This window comes from Macrobrachium rosenbergii, chromosome 8 (genome assembly GCF_040412425.1).
Source record: "Macrobrachium rosenbergii isolate ZJJX-2024 chromosome 8, ASM4041242v1, whole genome shotgun sequence".
Classification (NCBI taxonomy): domain Eukaryota; kingdom Metazoa; phylum Arthropoda; class Malacostraca; order Decapoda; family Palaemonidae; genus Macrobrachium; species Macrobrachium rosenbergii.
The window spans coordinates 33,958,258-33,974,111 of NC_089748.1; the positions used below are offsets into that span (position 1 = coordinate 33,958,258).

At 37.4% G+C, this 15,854-nt stretch overlaps 1 long non-coding RNA gene across 1 annotated transcript; it reads left to right on the forward strand.

Annotated features, from left to right (window-relative positions):
• The first annotated feature begins 384 nt into the window (after window positions 1-384).
• LOC136841240 (uncharacterized) lies at window positions 385-9,862 on the forward strand. The gene is made up of 5 exons (XR_010853847.1): window positions 385-510; window positions 3,280-3,467; window positions 3,813-3,985; window positions 6,790-6,974; window positions 9,738-9,862. It is a non-coding gene; the product is annotated as an uncharacterized lncRNA (long non-coding RNA).
• The last annotated feature ends 5,992 nt before the right edge of the window (window positions 9,863-15,854 follow it).

Sequence of the window (15,854 nt, forward strand, 5' to 3'; positions counted from 1 at the left end):
GTTGTGGATATTAGTTTGTATTCTAGCTAATGTTGTGGATAACTTTGTATTCTAGCTAATTGGATATTACTTTGTAGCTAATGTTGGATATTGTTTTGTATTGTAGCTAATGTTGTGGGATATGCCTACTAGCTGATGTTGTGATATTACTTTGTCTACTAGCTAATGTTGTGGATACTACTTTGTATTGTAGCTAATGTTGTGGATACTACTTTGTATTCTAGCTAATGTTGTGGTTATTATTTTGTATTCTAGCTAATGGATATTTGTATTCTAATGTTGTGGATATTACTTTGTATTCCAGCTAATGTTGTGGATATTGTATCGTATTCTAACAATGTTACCGGTATTGTAGGTACACTCCCCGAATCTCCCCGCTGGTTTATTCTGCACAGGCGCTTTGAAGAAGCCTACTCCGTTTTAAAATGGGGAGCTGAAGTTAATGGGAACACAATCAGAGCCAAAGACGAAATGATTCGGTATATGGAAAAGATACAAAAGAACGTCATGGTAATGTATGGAGGTTACTCTCACTTTGTAGTTTAATTTGCGTTCTTAAATATTCACATAGCTTCTCATAGGTTTAGATAGTAGATAAGACATTAATTAAGACTTCTATGTTGTAAAAGTTATTTGTTATCTTTAAGATACCGTTTTTCATTTATTTTGTTACTTTGTAGAACCCTGCGTTTGAAGTCATGGGTGAGATAATAATTGATGAAATAACTGGCAGATTGCAAAGGAGAAAAGAAAGACTTGTAGAGAGTATTGGAGCCAATTCCTGAATTGAGTAGACTTGAAAGAAAGGCGTTTGAAGGGAAGTTCTTACAAGATTTATCCAAGGAGAGCACACTTGTGATTTTTACATTAAATAAGAAAGTTGAGAACTTCCAGTGGGTTCAGTTGTGTCACTCTTGTCATCTATATATTTAGGCTATTTATTTATTTCTTAATTTATTTTTTCATTAATAATAACTTAACTCTTTTTCTGTATCTCCTATTTCCTTCTGTTACTTCTTTTTAATGAACACCATGTGCTTTGGAAGCTTGAATTTCAAGTTAATGACTCCTGTGGATTGCTCCGTATGAAAAGTTCCTCGTTGGACGGGTCGGTATGGTTCTCGGCTGGCACTTTCTGTTGAGGCCGCATTCGAGACTCCAGCCAATTGAAGAATTAGAGGGATTTATTTCTGGTGATAGAAATTCATTTTCTCGGTATAATGTGGTTGGATCCCCAATAAGCTGTAGGTCCCGTTGCTAGGTAACCATTGGTTCTTAGCCATGTAAAATAAGTCTAATCCTTCAGGCTAGCCTCAGGAGAGCTGTTAATCAGCTCAGTGGTCTGGTTAAACTAAAGTATACTTAACTTAACTTTTACTCCGTATGAAAAGGTTCATCTTCTGAATAATAACGAAAGTACGCAGAAAATGCAAGTTGTGGATCAGGCTAAATTCTGGTAAAACCAAATTTCCATGGACAAGTCGATTTCACATGAACCCACCCGATGATCTTATGTTTGTTGGTAACACTGCGCTTAATATCTATTTCTGTCAGGAATCTATATTGTCCACAATTTCATACCTGTATTGGCAGTAATAATACAATCAAATGTATTATTATACAGTTGATTGTATTGATAGTATTATTGTACAGTTGTATACCTGTATTGACAGTATTATCACGTGCCTCCCGGTAATGTGGGGGTAGTGTCGTCAGTACACTCACACGGTGCACTGTAGGCATTACTTGAGGTTCTTTACAGCACCCCTTCTTCTGCAGCTCCTTTCATTCTTTTACTGTATCTCAGTTCATATTCTCTTTCTTCCATCTTTCCTTCCTCCACCTCTCTCCTAACAGTTGTTTTCACAGTGCAACAGAGTGGTTTTCCTCCTGTTACACCTTTTTAATATTTTTCAACCCGTTTCACTTTCGGCGCTGAATGAATTCGTCATAGGTCCCAGTGGCATTGGGCTTAAATTTTATATTCCATACTATTCCAGTCCTGTTTTTCTTGAAGTATAATTTGAGTCAGTGTAGATTACACGGTTTAATTATAATTCCATGCATACATGCCTGTCTTGAAAACTCTGAAACACTTACTAGCAAATCCTTAAAAGACCAGTACCAGATTATGGGGCAACCCAAGTCTGAATACTGTATACTGAAATAAAAGTGACACCACCAGAGAAGTTTGCAGTTGAAATCATGAGTAGCATACTGTGCATTCAAGTTATTTTCAGTTTATTGAATAAACATAACGATCGAAGGAAAATAATGTAAATGCACTACTTGAGTAAATCTTCACTATTTGTGTCGATGTGGTGCCTTGAAGAAAATGGCTGCCGTAACTCAATTTTTTCTTTCCTCTGCGTTCAGACAATTTGGTTTCTCCCACATAGGAGGGTACGTCAGTGCCTCATGCGGTGCAATGTAGGCATTGCTTAAGGGTCTTTGCAGCGTCCCTTCGGCCCCCAGCTATAACTGCTTTCATTCCTTTTACTGTACCTCCGTTCATATTCTCTCTTCATCTTACTTTCCACCCTCTCCTAACACTTGATTCATAGTGTAACTGCTTTGAGGTTTTCCTCTTGTTACACCTTTCAAACCTTTCTACTCTCAACTTCCGTTTCAGCGCTGAATGGCCTGAGTTGCCCCAGTGCTTGGCATGTATGCCTAAAATCTATAAATCAGTCAATCAATCTCCCACGTAGCTAAGAGTCTATTTTATGATATGCTCATTTAAAATGGTCGACCAAGAAAGAAAAATTAATGTGTAGTCGAAGGAGTAAACTCAGAGAAATTCTCGACTATAAATTAGTGGCGGTCTCATTTTCCGAGCCAAACGGGCTCGTAGTACGCAGCTTGGAAAGATGTGTCAGTGAAAGGTAGACATTTTCATTTAAGAATAAACAAAAAGCCTTTGTATTCAAAGAAGTGCAACAATAAATGGACTTTTTAGGTCCAAACTGAAGAACTACTATACTCTACAAACGTTGTTCTGTGTAATTGTCTTATTTCGAACGTATGTCAAATCTTAATCAATCTAACTGAAATAATTGTTGTGATTATTTAAATTAGCGCACTATTAACATTGTGGTTGTAATGTTTGTGATGACGTAGGTGCAGTTATTCAAATTTTGATGGTAAAGTTGAATTACTCTGTCACATTAGTATATCGTTTAAAGTTTAGTCTGTGGCTGTTGATACAGATTGCCTCTGTATTCTAGAGATTTACGAAGCAGAGTTAGTGAATTTCTTCGCGTACTTTTAACGACACAGGCACGTGACGATCAAGAGGAGAAGCGCGCCGAAGGAAATGTCTTTTCTCGAGCAGCTCTTTCCCTGAGGGAAATTGGAGCGCTCTACATCATTCCGAGACCAGGAAACATATTCTGGTGATGCTCTTCTGCTGGTTTTCTGTGTCCATGGTGTACTTTTGGCATTGCGCTTAATGCCACAAACCTGAGGTGAGTTGTCGCATAAAACATTTTCCATTTAGGACACACATGCGTTGTGGTAAAGACAGACATTTCAGGGCAGAAGCTATAAACTTATTGTATCAGATCTACTACTCCATTTTACATTTAGATTGTCAATGGAGGTTAGTACATTCAATGGCATTTTCCCATTAACATTACAGAAACTGCACGCCTTAAATTCTCGCCATAAGCCCCGATGAATGCGGTATTACCTCTGTTCACCTTTTTGTGCAGAAAAGAGAATTTCTCCTTAGCAGAGATCAAAGCAATCTCTTCTTCATTAAAATGGACAGATGACTTGTTGCACCTCATTTGTTTTACCCCGATTGACAGCACGGACCCGTACCTGTTCATCTTTCTCGGTGGGGTGCTGGAACTCCCCTCCTACCTGTCGCTCTGGTGGGCAGTTGCAGTTATCGGCAGGAGGAGAACCTTCATAGGACTCTACCTCGTCGGATCAGTTTGCATTTTGCTCATAACGACCTTGTTGCTCGTGGGCACAAACGGTGAGTTGGTGCTTAAGTATACCTGTGCGGCTTCAAGGCACAACTTCCCCTTTCCTTGGCTGGATCTGGATTTGTGTGTTCTGTGGCTTGTTCGGTTCTGTAGCTGGTTCTTTGTGCTTGCTGTACCTGTGGCTGCATCTTTGCACTTGCAATAACCCCCTAGCTGTGTTCTTTACACTCACAATACTTGTAGCTGGTTTTTTTGCACTTACAATACTTGTAGCTGGTTTTTTTGTAGCTTTTTTTTTGCACTTACAATACTTGTAGCTGTTTTTTTGCACTTACAAGCTGGTTTTTACTTGTAGCTGTTTTTTTACAATTTTGCAGCTGTTTTTTTACAATACTTGTAGCTGTTTTTGCAACTTACAATACATTTTTTTTTTTGCACCACAATACTTTAGCTGTTTTTTTGCACTTACAATACTTGTAGCTGGTTTTTTTTGCACCTACAATACTTGTAGCTGGGTTTTTTTGCACTCACAATACCTGTAGCTGGTTCTTTGGATCTACAGTACCTGTAGCTGGTTCTTGGTGTTTCCGTATCTGTGGCTGCATCTTTGCACTTGCAATGCTTCTAGCTGGTTCTTTACACTTACAGTACTTGTGGCTGTTTCTTTTGCACTTACAATACCTGCAGCTGGTTCTTTGCAACTACAATACCTGTTCTTGTGGCTGTGTCTTTTGCGCTTACAATACCTGTAGCTGGTTCTTTGAAACTACAATACCTGTTGCTGGTTCTTTGTTCTTACTGTACCTGTGGCTGCATCTTTGCACTTGCAATGCTTCTAGCTGGTTCTTTACACTTACAATACCAGTTGCTAGTTCTTTGTGCTTACTGTACCTGTGGCTGCATCTTTGCATTTACAATACCTTTAGCTGGTTCTTTGCATTTACAATACCTGTAGCTGATTCTTCGTGCTTGCAATACCTGTAGCTGGTTCTTTTGCCCTTACAGTACCTGTAACTGGTTCTTTGCACATACAATACATGTAGCTAATTCTTTGCACTTGCAATACCTGTAGCTGGTTCTTTGCACCTACAATACCTATAGCCAGTTCTTTGCACCTACAATACCTGCTGGTTCTGGTTCTTTGTGCTTTTGCACTAACAACACTTGTAGCTGGTTCTTTTGCACTAACAATACCTGTAGCTGGTTCTTAGCACTTGCAATAACTATAGCCGTTTTTTTTTGCACCTACAATACCTGTGATAGCTGGTTCTTTGTGCTTACAACACCTATAGCTGGTTCTTTGTGTTTACAACACTTGTAGCTGGTTCTTTGTGCTTAAACACATGTAGCCATTCTTTGCACTTACAATACCTGTAGCTGGTCTTAGCATTTGCAATACCTATTGCTGGTTATTTTCACTTAAAATACCTATGGCTGGTTATTTTCACTTAAAATACCTATGGCTATTCTTTGCACCTACAATACCTGTAGCTGGTTCTTTGTACTTACAATACCTGTAGCTGGTTCTTTGCACTTACAACACCTGTAGCTGGTTCTTTGCACTTACAATTACCTGTAGCTGGTTCTTTGCACATACAACACCTGTAGCTGGTTCTCTGTGCTTACTATACCTGCAGCTACTTCTTTGTGCTTGCAACACCTGTAGCTGGTTCTTTGTACTTACCATACCTATTGCTGGCTCTTTGTACATACAATACTATAGCTGGCTCTTTGTGCTTGCAATACCTGTAGCTGGTTCTTTGTACTTAAAACACCTACAGCTGGTTCTCTGGGCTTACACAACACCTGTAGCTGGTTCTTTGAGCTTACAACACTTGTAGCTGGTTCTTTGTACTTGCAATACTTATAGCTGGTTCTTTGCAGTTACGATACCTGTAGCTGATTTTTGTGTTAGTAGCCCTCACCAGATTCGTTTGCTTCTGGTGTGGAAATCAAAACTTCATAATTTTTAGGATAAATTGCAGTTTTACACTTCTGTTCTAAGCCAACCCAATAAAGTACAGTATTTTGAAATTCTAGCTCAGCATTGGTTTGTTTTTGTGTAGGTTGCCTAAGAGTGATACGAGGGTTGACTTTGTATTCAAAATTCCACTATATATTTTGGGAATATGTAAAACAATGCTTGGGGTTAGGGAACATTAAAGAATAAATATTGTTTTTGAAATTATTTGCTTTCAGTTATATCTTGCATATTAATGGAAAAGTTTAAAGTTGCGTCATTTAAGTATACAGTCTATTTTTAAATAGTAACCCTGGACTTGGCAAAAAAAAAAAAAAAAATTACATGGTGGGACCCATTAAACCTAATTTCAAGAAAATTTCAAAACTGCCACTGGCCATGTCTGTGCATACAGTCAGAGTTGCCATTATATATATATATATATATATATATATATATATATATATATATATATATATATATATATATATATATATATATATATATATATATGTAATATAACAAACTTGACATATCAGATGCGATGTAATTGCATTAATTCTTAAATATTTAGACTAATATTTGAATAGTGAAAGAATATAGAGTAAAAATATAAAAAAATAATTATTCTACTGTGGACTCCTGTTTATTTTCCTCTTTCATTTTATGTTCTGATTTATCGTTGTGATCAAATCTTTAAGCCCTGACAAAAGTTGATTACTTTGCATTTATCATTAGGGATTACTGTGATGAATGCTGTACTCATGCTAACCAAGATAATGGCGCATTTAAAAACACAAAACCCTTCACTCCAGGCACACAGTATATTTTAATTTTCATTTGCTCTCATCCATTTTCACTTGACGAATGATCAGTCTCTCCTGATCCCTACAGGAGTCACATGGCCCACAGTAGCCTTGGCACATGCTGGGAAATTCATGGTCACTGCTGCCTTTCACTTGGCTTTCGTGTACACGGCAGAGCTGTTTCCCACTAAGTATCGTCCCCTTGCTGTGTCACAGTCAAGTGTCTGCGCCAGGATTGGCAGTATTTTCTCGCCTTACATTAATGACATTCTGGTAAGTTTCAGTATTTGCATGTGCCATTACACGTGGTCATTTTGGGTCAACTGAAACCTTGGAATTGTTTTTGGAGGCGAGTGAACTTATGAATGTGGATGCATGTAGAATGTAGTCTGACGTAGCACAATTACAGAGGTTCACAGTGGTGGCATCTTCAGGCTTATACAGTTGGTAGTTCATACTTGTTGGTTCTGAATTGCAAAATTAATTCTGCTTGATTTTTCTCAATTTTACACGTTTAACATGTGAAGAAATTGGTGCTGCTTCAAAGGTTTTAAAAATGATTCTTGTTGAAAACTGTAATCATTCTTCTTACCTACTCATCCTTATTACCATCAGGTGTATACCCCAGTTGTCTTAGTAGGTAGGTCATCCAATCTGGAATAAACAGGGTACTTACTGGATGAAGGAATGTAGGACCAGTCAAGAGTGACTGGTTGGTCATTTTCGCCTGTTTGAGTGGCTTTGCCTCTTGCACAAGGTTAGTGGTGTTCGTAACTGGCCTTGTCACACCATTTTGCCGGCAGTAGTGGAAGTGATTGTGAACCTCACCCCAGCTTTGATCTCGCCATTCCTTGTCACGTTCGTGTTGACCGAGATAATTACAAGTGTCATGCTGGCAGAAATTGACAATAGGAACAATTGGTTTGCCAATTTCAAAGGAGTGAAGATGTTGAAGGAAGTTTGCAAGTCCAGTCAGAAGGCAGTTCTCTACTGCAGTTGTCTCTAACCTACTAAATATTTGGCTAAACAAGGCAAAGCTTTGTCCTTTGTGAACACATAATCCAGTTTATTTTGTAAACACAAAACCAGAACTGCCGTCCGGGCTTCATTTCTCAGATGAAGGTGAGATATGTGAGGTCTTACCCTAAGGTAGTAAGATTTTCTATTTAATAAATATGTGATCACCTTCTTCAAACCAAACGAGATGGTTGTATTTACAATTAAAAGCAGTTTAAAAATTATTTGAAAACGATGAAAGATTTTGATACAATTCCTGTAAAGTGCCATGTGCTATCTGGGTTAATGTCTTTCAGTTTTGACACAGGCACAGCGCAAAACTTTTGTAGGTGAACCATACGCTAGTAAACTTCTAGACTGATACCGCAAATTCATCCCCCAGTTACCAAAAGTTAATAGCCCTTTGTTGGCCGAGTCGGTTGAGCTTCAGACTGTCATTCGATGGGCGGAGTTCAATTCCCCTACGGCTGATGAAGAGTTAGAGGAATTTATTTCTGGTGATAGAAATTCATTTCTCGCTATAATGTGGTTCGGATTCCACAGTAAGCTTAGGTCCCGTTGCTAAGTAACCAATTGGTTCTTAGCAACGTAAAATAAGTCTAATCCTTCAGGCCAGCCCTAGGAGAGCTGTTAATCAGCTCAGTGGTCTGGTAAAACTAAGGTATACTTTTAATTTAACCAAAAGTTAAACCGCAGTTTCACAATGAAACTTTCAACAGTTCCATTACTTTGTCTCTCGTTGCTACAGTGGCATCGCTATGGGGGTGCCAAAGGCCCAGGCCCCCCACAGTTGAAATTCCCTTTGTAGCTAAACTTTAACCCTATGGGATAAGTTGAAATTTTAAAGAGATTTTGGAAGGTCATAAGTCTTTTTGTTATTGATGATATGCACTATTTTGACACATTTATATGAAAAGGATATTATACTATAGTTGAAAATTAAAACTTGATAACAGAAGTAGGGCTAATGTTGAATATAAGGTTGTGAGGACATTTACATTACAGTATTTGATACATTTGCATATAGTAAGAGTTGAAAATTAATTGAAAATTGAGCTCTATAATATCAAATACAGGTTTGCTAATTACTATTATTTTCCTTCATTCACATGGTTATACACATTCAAGAATAGTGCATTTTACTAATTACAGAATTGGTACTTTAGTTTTGTGTTATTTTCTTTGGCACCCCCAAAAAATATCTTGGCCCCACCTAGGCACCCCCATTGATGGAATGCCAGCTATGCCTTGCTACCACTGTTTTGTTTTGAAGTATCCTTCATCTTGAATTTTTGTAAGAGATATCAGATCACAAAAAGTATTAAGAAGTTGTATGTGGTTATTGATCAAAGTACTCCCCCATAAGGGTACTGCTTTCAATATGCCTTGATTCATACATTACTGATTTTTCAAAGAGTGCTTGTTCCTCGTTGGGCGAGTGGGTTCCGTTCTCAACTAGTGCTCTGCTGGCATGAGTTCAAATCTCCGACCGACCAATGAAGAATAAGAGGAATTTATTTCTGGTGATAGAACCTCATTTCTTGGTATAAAGTGGTTCGGATTCCACAATAAGCTGTAGGTCCCGTTGCTAGGTAACCAATTGGTTCTTAGCCACGTAAAATAAATCTAATCCCGGGTCAGCCCTAGGAGAGAGCTGTTAATCAGCTCAGTGGTCTGTTAAGCTAAGGTATACTTAACTTTTTAGCTTGGTAGAGCATGTTTAAGTTATATGCTGGAAAAATGTGTTTTGTTTCAACAACACACACACACACACACACACACACACACACACACACACACACACACACAGAGAGAGAGAGAGAGAGAGAGAGAGAGAGAGAGAAAGAAAGAGAGAAGAGAGAGAGAGAGTAGAAGTATTCTGCTTGTGTGAATGCTGTGCCTGAGCTATCACCTACAGTTTGCAAGGAAGCATTTTACTAAATGTAAAACCATAACCCTGTCTTGCTGCCTTTCATTTAACAAGCTTCAGTATTTTAACAAGCACTCTTTCGATTACAGGGCACAGTCGCTGTCTGGGCACCTTCTGCTCTTTTTGGAGGCATATCACTGATAGCTGCTATACTGGCCACTAATTTACCCGAAACAAGGGACCAAGACCTTCCGAGACCAGCATCTTCTACAAGAAAAGTCGGCAGAAACCAAACGCATAGAAGGAATCACTTACCCTAAGTCAGAAGATTTGAAAAAAGTGCTGGGGTCACTATCTAGAAAGATCCAAAAGTTGACTTGTCTCCCCTCTCAAAAGTATTCTTGTAGCGCATAAATAATTTGGTGGAAAAGCCATCAATTTCGGTTTGTTTATTCAGAAGTCTAATTTATTATTTATAATTCATTTTTATTTGACATTATTCAAAGCTTTAGTAAGTGGGGCGAAAATTTTACCGAGGGCTCATGTCTCTCTTGGTATTGTGGCGTATGTATCAATTTTACCTTTATACTTACACACATATAAGTGTCCTGTCACTGTAATTCAGCAGTCAATAATTCAACATTGCAAATGATCTCTGTTATTACTGAAGCTTTGTGTAGACTGTCTACTTAAATACCACTCTGCAGTTCAGTATATATTAGGAAAAAGCTAAAAATACTCTTACAGCAAACCTATATTGTGAGTAACGGAAAAAAAAAATCAAATAAATGCTTTACCAGCCAAATATATTGAATTAAAAGAGGAATGTGAAAGTATGTTTTAAAGATGCAAGATACGTAATAACGAGGAATTAAGGAGAGTTAGGCTAAAAATACTGATAGAAAGACCAAAGAAGACCAGAATAAAATAAGTAACTTGAAACAAAATTATTATAGAAATAAAATTATTCCAAATGCAAAATAGTTACCACTGAGAATTAACAAAAAGCACACAAATATTTAGAGAGAGAAAAAAAAAACTGCTGCATAGCATGGCAGTAATACTGTATTTAGTGACAGTGGCATGGGAGATACGTACAGCCTGGTTTCTTTTTGAAGAACCAGAAGATGCATAAAGGTTTTGAGTTTAGCACTATTGCATTATACAGTTGTAGTGGCGGCATTGTACTTGACAGTGGTCTGTCATTGTTATTTATCTAATACTAACTGGTTATGTTTTGTTGCTCTACATTGTTTTTGGATATTTTTGTATTGTGTTTTTTTAGTTTTCAGGACCTTATAATTACATTTACATATTGCATTCAACGTGATACTTTTTACTGTAATAGATATATTTCTTGAAAAAGTTGTCATATATATATATATAATATAAAATGTACTGTATATATAGAGTACACACACATGTATGTATAAATATATAATTACATACTGTATATAAAACAGGACTTCATTTGAACTGGGTGGTATCTAGCTGAGATATTTATTCAGGAAAAGTTACAAGTTTTCCAGGACCAACTGTCCTCATTGGTAGCCGTAGAATATACAGCTACCATACAATGAGGACAGCTAGATACCATCCAGTTTAAATGAGATCCTGTTATTCACTGTATTAATGCACAAAACAGTTGTGTAAGTGATAAAGTGTATATATATATATAATAATAATTTCTTACTGTGTTAGCCAGCTGTGTTGTATTTCAGTGTCTTATATGATTCAGTAAGATAATTTTATATTATATAGATAATTTTATATTATATCTCCAAGTTTTACTGTATATATTTAGCTGTTATTCTGTTTTGAATATATATACTATATTGTGGCTTTTACCTACTGCAATATGACACAGATTTCATCTTCCTTCTTCTGTTTAGTTTAACATGTATCTTCTTATAGAGTTCATTACAGCCTTGCTCAGTTGTGATGCAACAAAGATTCTTTTTCATCTCCCAAAATCTCAGACTCAGCACAATGGTTGCCAAATAGTGTTAAACTTTTATTTTTAATTTCCAATGTCATACATGTCAATAAGTTTTGCAAATTCAGAGTTAACACTATTTTCCTTATGGGTATATAAATATGATCTCTTGTCAACTGACGTGATTTGTAATCTGTGTGAGAAGACTTGATCTTTATTTACATTGATTAGCTCAAAGCACGGCGTAATAAGTTCAGCAGTGCCATCAGCACCTGCGCTCGGCTTGCTACTCAGTGGCATGTAATTACCTCGCAACATATAACAGTAGACCTTATAAGCTTAACAGTCATAACGAAATTGTCAAATAGTAATATAAATGATAAAAATGTTTTATTTGATTTTTCCAAGTTTTAGGGTAATTTCAAACTGCATGTAGGTTGTGAAATGATTTATGGGCCCAACGAAAATAATCTGTCTTCTGAGATGTAATCTCTTTTACTAAAGGATTTATTTTTAGAGATTACCTGTTCTTTGAGAAATAAAAGATGATTTAAATTTTGAAATGATAGCTTTTAATCTAAATATTTATTTAGATTAAATATTGGTAGGTTTCATCTGTTTCATCCCAACCACCCCCTCAATCAAACTAGTAATCCTGCATTTACACTCGTGGTGTGAATGTTCCTTTGAATCGCCGTTATTTTGTCTAACAGACAGGCCACTTAGAGGGTAGCGCTGTCAATGCACCTCATGTGGTGCACTGTAGGCTTTACTTAATGTTCTTTGCGGGCGTCCTTGGCCCGTAGCTGCAACCCCCTTTCATTCATTTTTACTGTATCTCTCTTCATATTCTCTTTCCATTTAACTCTCCTCCCCTTTCCTAACAATTGATTCATAGTGCTAATGTGAGGTTTCCTCCTGTTACACCTTCAAACCTTTTTTTACTGCCAATTTCTGTTTCAGCACTGAATGATCTCGTAGGTCCTAGCGCTTGGCCTTTGGCCTAAATTATATATTCTATTCTATTCTCTGGTTAATTTTGATAACTGCCTCCATCACAAAACTGGATATAGTCTCTACCCCAAGGATACTGATTGGCATTTGATACTAATTTACTGATATGCAAAACTGTGGCAGTTTTGCATATCTAGCTTAACTGGCATCCTTTGACATCTCCCCTTAGGGAAATGGTGCTGTCAGTGTACCTCATGCAGTGTACTGTAGGCACTACTTAAGGTTCTTTACAGCACCCCTTTGGGCCCTAGATGTAACCCCTTTCATTCCTATTACTATACCCTAGTTCATATTCTTGTTCTTACGTCATACTTTCCTCAGCCCTCTCCTAATAATTGTTTCATAGTGCAACTTCTGAGGTTTTCCTCCTGTTGCACTTTTAAGGCCTTTTTAATCTCAAATTCCCTTTCGATGATGAATGGCCTCATAGGTCAAAACACTTGGCCTTTGGCCTAAATTTTTTTACTCCATTCCATTGACATTTCCCTTCATTCCAAAATAGGATGGTGAGATGAGGTTGCAGCCTATAAATATAAATTAAGACTGTATATTGATGCAGCTAGATCTATGTAAAGTAATATGAATTTACTGTGGCTCAACAGGTATAGTCCCTTCCTAGCATTCTGAGGAGAATAACAATAACAATATTGCAGGCGTGATAGCTACGTATCATGTGCAATTGGCTGCATGAAAGGTGGTGAGAGTATTGGCTTCCTCATGGTTACCCTGGAGAGAGAGAGAGCTGGATGTTTGGCTGTCATCTTGAGGCTAAGGTTATTTCAGAGAAGTATAGTTGCAACAGTGGGAGACGATGCACATCTTGACTGGGATTGGTCCATGCTTGTCTTCTTGCCTTTCTTTTGAGAACAAACATTGCCAACTGTTATTTGGAATTATATTCTGTAATGATATAGCCTCAGACATCTGTGTCTGGATGCTCAGTTTGGACTAGTAATGATTAATATAATAGATCACATAGTTTTGTCACACTCTTCTTCAAGGTTTGATAAGTATCACTGAGTGAACTGTATTCCTTTAGCTAGGTGACCTTTGGCAAGGTCTCCATGCGATTAGATCTAAATGAGAGATACGAAGTGGATCAAGAGTCCACCATCAATTAAAGTCACGTTGATCATCATTAGAAGTGTATAAGTGAAACTATCCTGTAGCTCAAGTAGTTGACTGAACAGCTTGCTTTTGTATGTCTTGATATCAGGTCCATCTGAGTGTTGACACAGTGGGTAATCAGCTCTGGGTTTGGTCATGACACATCTGATGTAAAATGATGACAGGTATGTACCTGAAAACATCTTACAGATTCGTCTGTAAATTTTTCCTTAGTAATGGGTTGCCTCCTCTTCTAACTTTCCTGTTCAAAGTGGGACTAACTTCCTCTTTTGATAGGCTTTAGGGATCTCTGCTCAAAACTTCCAGTCAGATGGGCTGCTTCCTTGCCTGTAGCCTTGTTCAGGAAACAAACAAGATTGGTGGTGAAAAGAAAGGGTCACAGGCTGCTCTTTTGTCTTCAGTCCTGCCTTATTCAGCTCCATTATGGACGTACCCAACCAAGTTCAAGTGATGAGCTATCATTTTACATTGCAGGAACCCTACAGTACTCTTTTCTTAAGCTGTTTGAAGTACAGTAAAACTCCACTTTCCCAATGAAGCTGTCATCTGATCACCTCATGATGAATACAATAGGTTCATCATTGACAAATTTGTGTTAATTGCATCAGGCATATTCTGATATCAGATCCCCAGTGTAGCATGCAAGGTGTCTTTTTCAATTAATGATATACATATAGATGTCAGTTATGCCATGCAAGCACCATACCTAGATTACGACTCATTTTCCATATCATCATTGGCATCTTGGTCGTTTTCTTCAACCAAATATGCAAGTTCAGTCTCAACTGCTTGGTTGCATCATAACTGGGAGTGGCACCAAGTTCAGTTAGATTCAAGTGGGAGCTATAGTAATAGACAGCCTTCTATATGTAAACAGCACACACAGAAAAATGCTTCTGGGATGTTAGCACTACGGTCAGCACGCTTTCTCCTCCTTATAATTGATGTTAGATGTTAAGATGTCAGTGATTACAATGCAGAAATGAACAAACATTCACAGTGCTTTTCCAGTTTCCAAATACCAAAAATACCCTATGCATGCAATTTCAATATTTACTCCAGGTAAATATTGAAAGGTTATGAACATAAGAACCAAATTGGAGGGACAAAACGTACATCTTGTGCTATGGATAATTTGTCTCCACTAGCTATTTTGTACTCTTTTTGGATACTTCTGTTGATTTGTAATTAGTTTCATGTGGAACCTCCAACTTTGATGTAGACCAAATTTAGAGGCCCTTACTGAACATATGTAAATCTTGTGCAGTAGAGAATTGATATGGAGCAGGCCATTCTATACTCTTGTGGCATGGCTGCTTAATTTAAACTGGCCTGAGGGGGTACCTCGAAAGCTTGATTACATGCACTCTTGGGCTTCTCTCTGAGGTTCCTGGGTTGGGAGGGAGCAGCAGGAGGGAGTCCCAAGAAGATATTCAAGTGAGTAATTGCTATGTTCTCTCTAAATCTGTTGCTACAGTACTACTATGATCAAAAGGCTCTGGGGTACCCGTACTAGCAAATAATGTTCCAACTTGTGCAATATAAACTTATTCACATTAATCAGTTTCAGTGGTGATGTTGGTTGGTTTTGCACTTTGGTTTAAAACAAAGGTCAAATTTAGGTTTACATTTTTGTGGAGGGCCTTTGCAGCTGCCCACCTGTAAATTTGGTAATGTCTTCGTAGCACTTTTGAGGAACTTTATCCCTAGGTAAGCTATTTCTTTGTATTTCTTTTACCTGACCTTTTATTTGCATTTCTGTATTATTTTGTATACCAATTACCAGTAATTATCCATGATCATATCTGACTTTCAACCTTCAAAGTCCAATACTAGTGTTTTTTCAGTAATTGTGATTTCTGATGATTTTTGGCAAGTTTTGGTACTAAAACCTTTAATACTCTTAGTTGTTCAGTACTGTCTTGCTATTACTTTACTGAATATATTCAAATTGTTACAGGAATTTAGTTTTTTGTTCTAATTGATGGTACATTTTGTTCCCTTCCTTGCCTTTTGTGGACTTCCTTAGGTTTTGTTCTTTCACCTTTCAATTTCATTAATGACCGTTCTCTTTTCCAATTCATGCTTTTCAAGATTATACAGCAATTCATATTTTTTTGTCATTCACCCTCTGACCATCCTCCGTTAGTTGAGTAAGGGAATGAGAATCCCATAATTTTATTACATT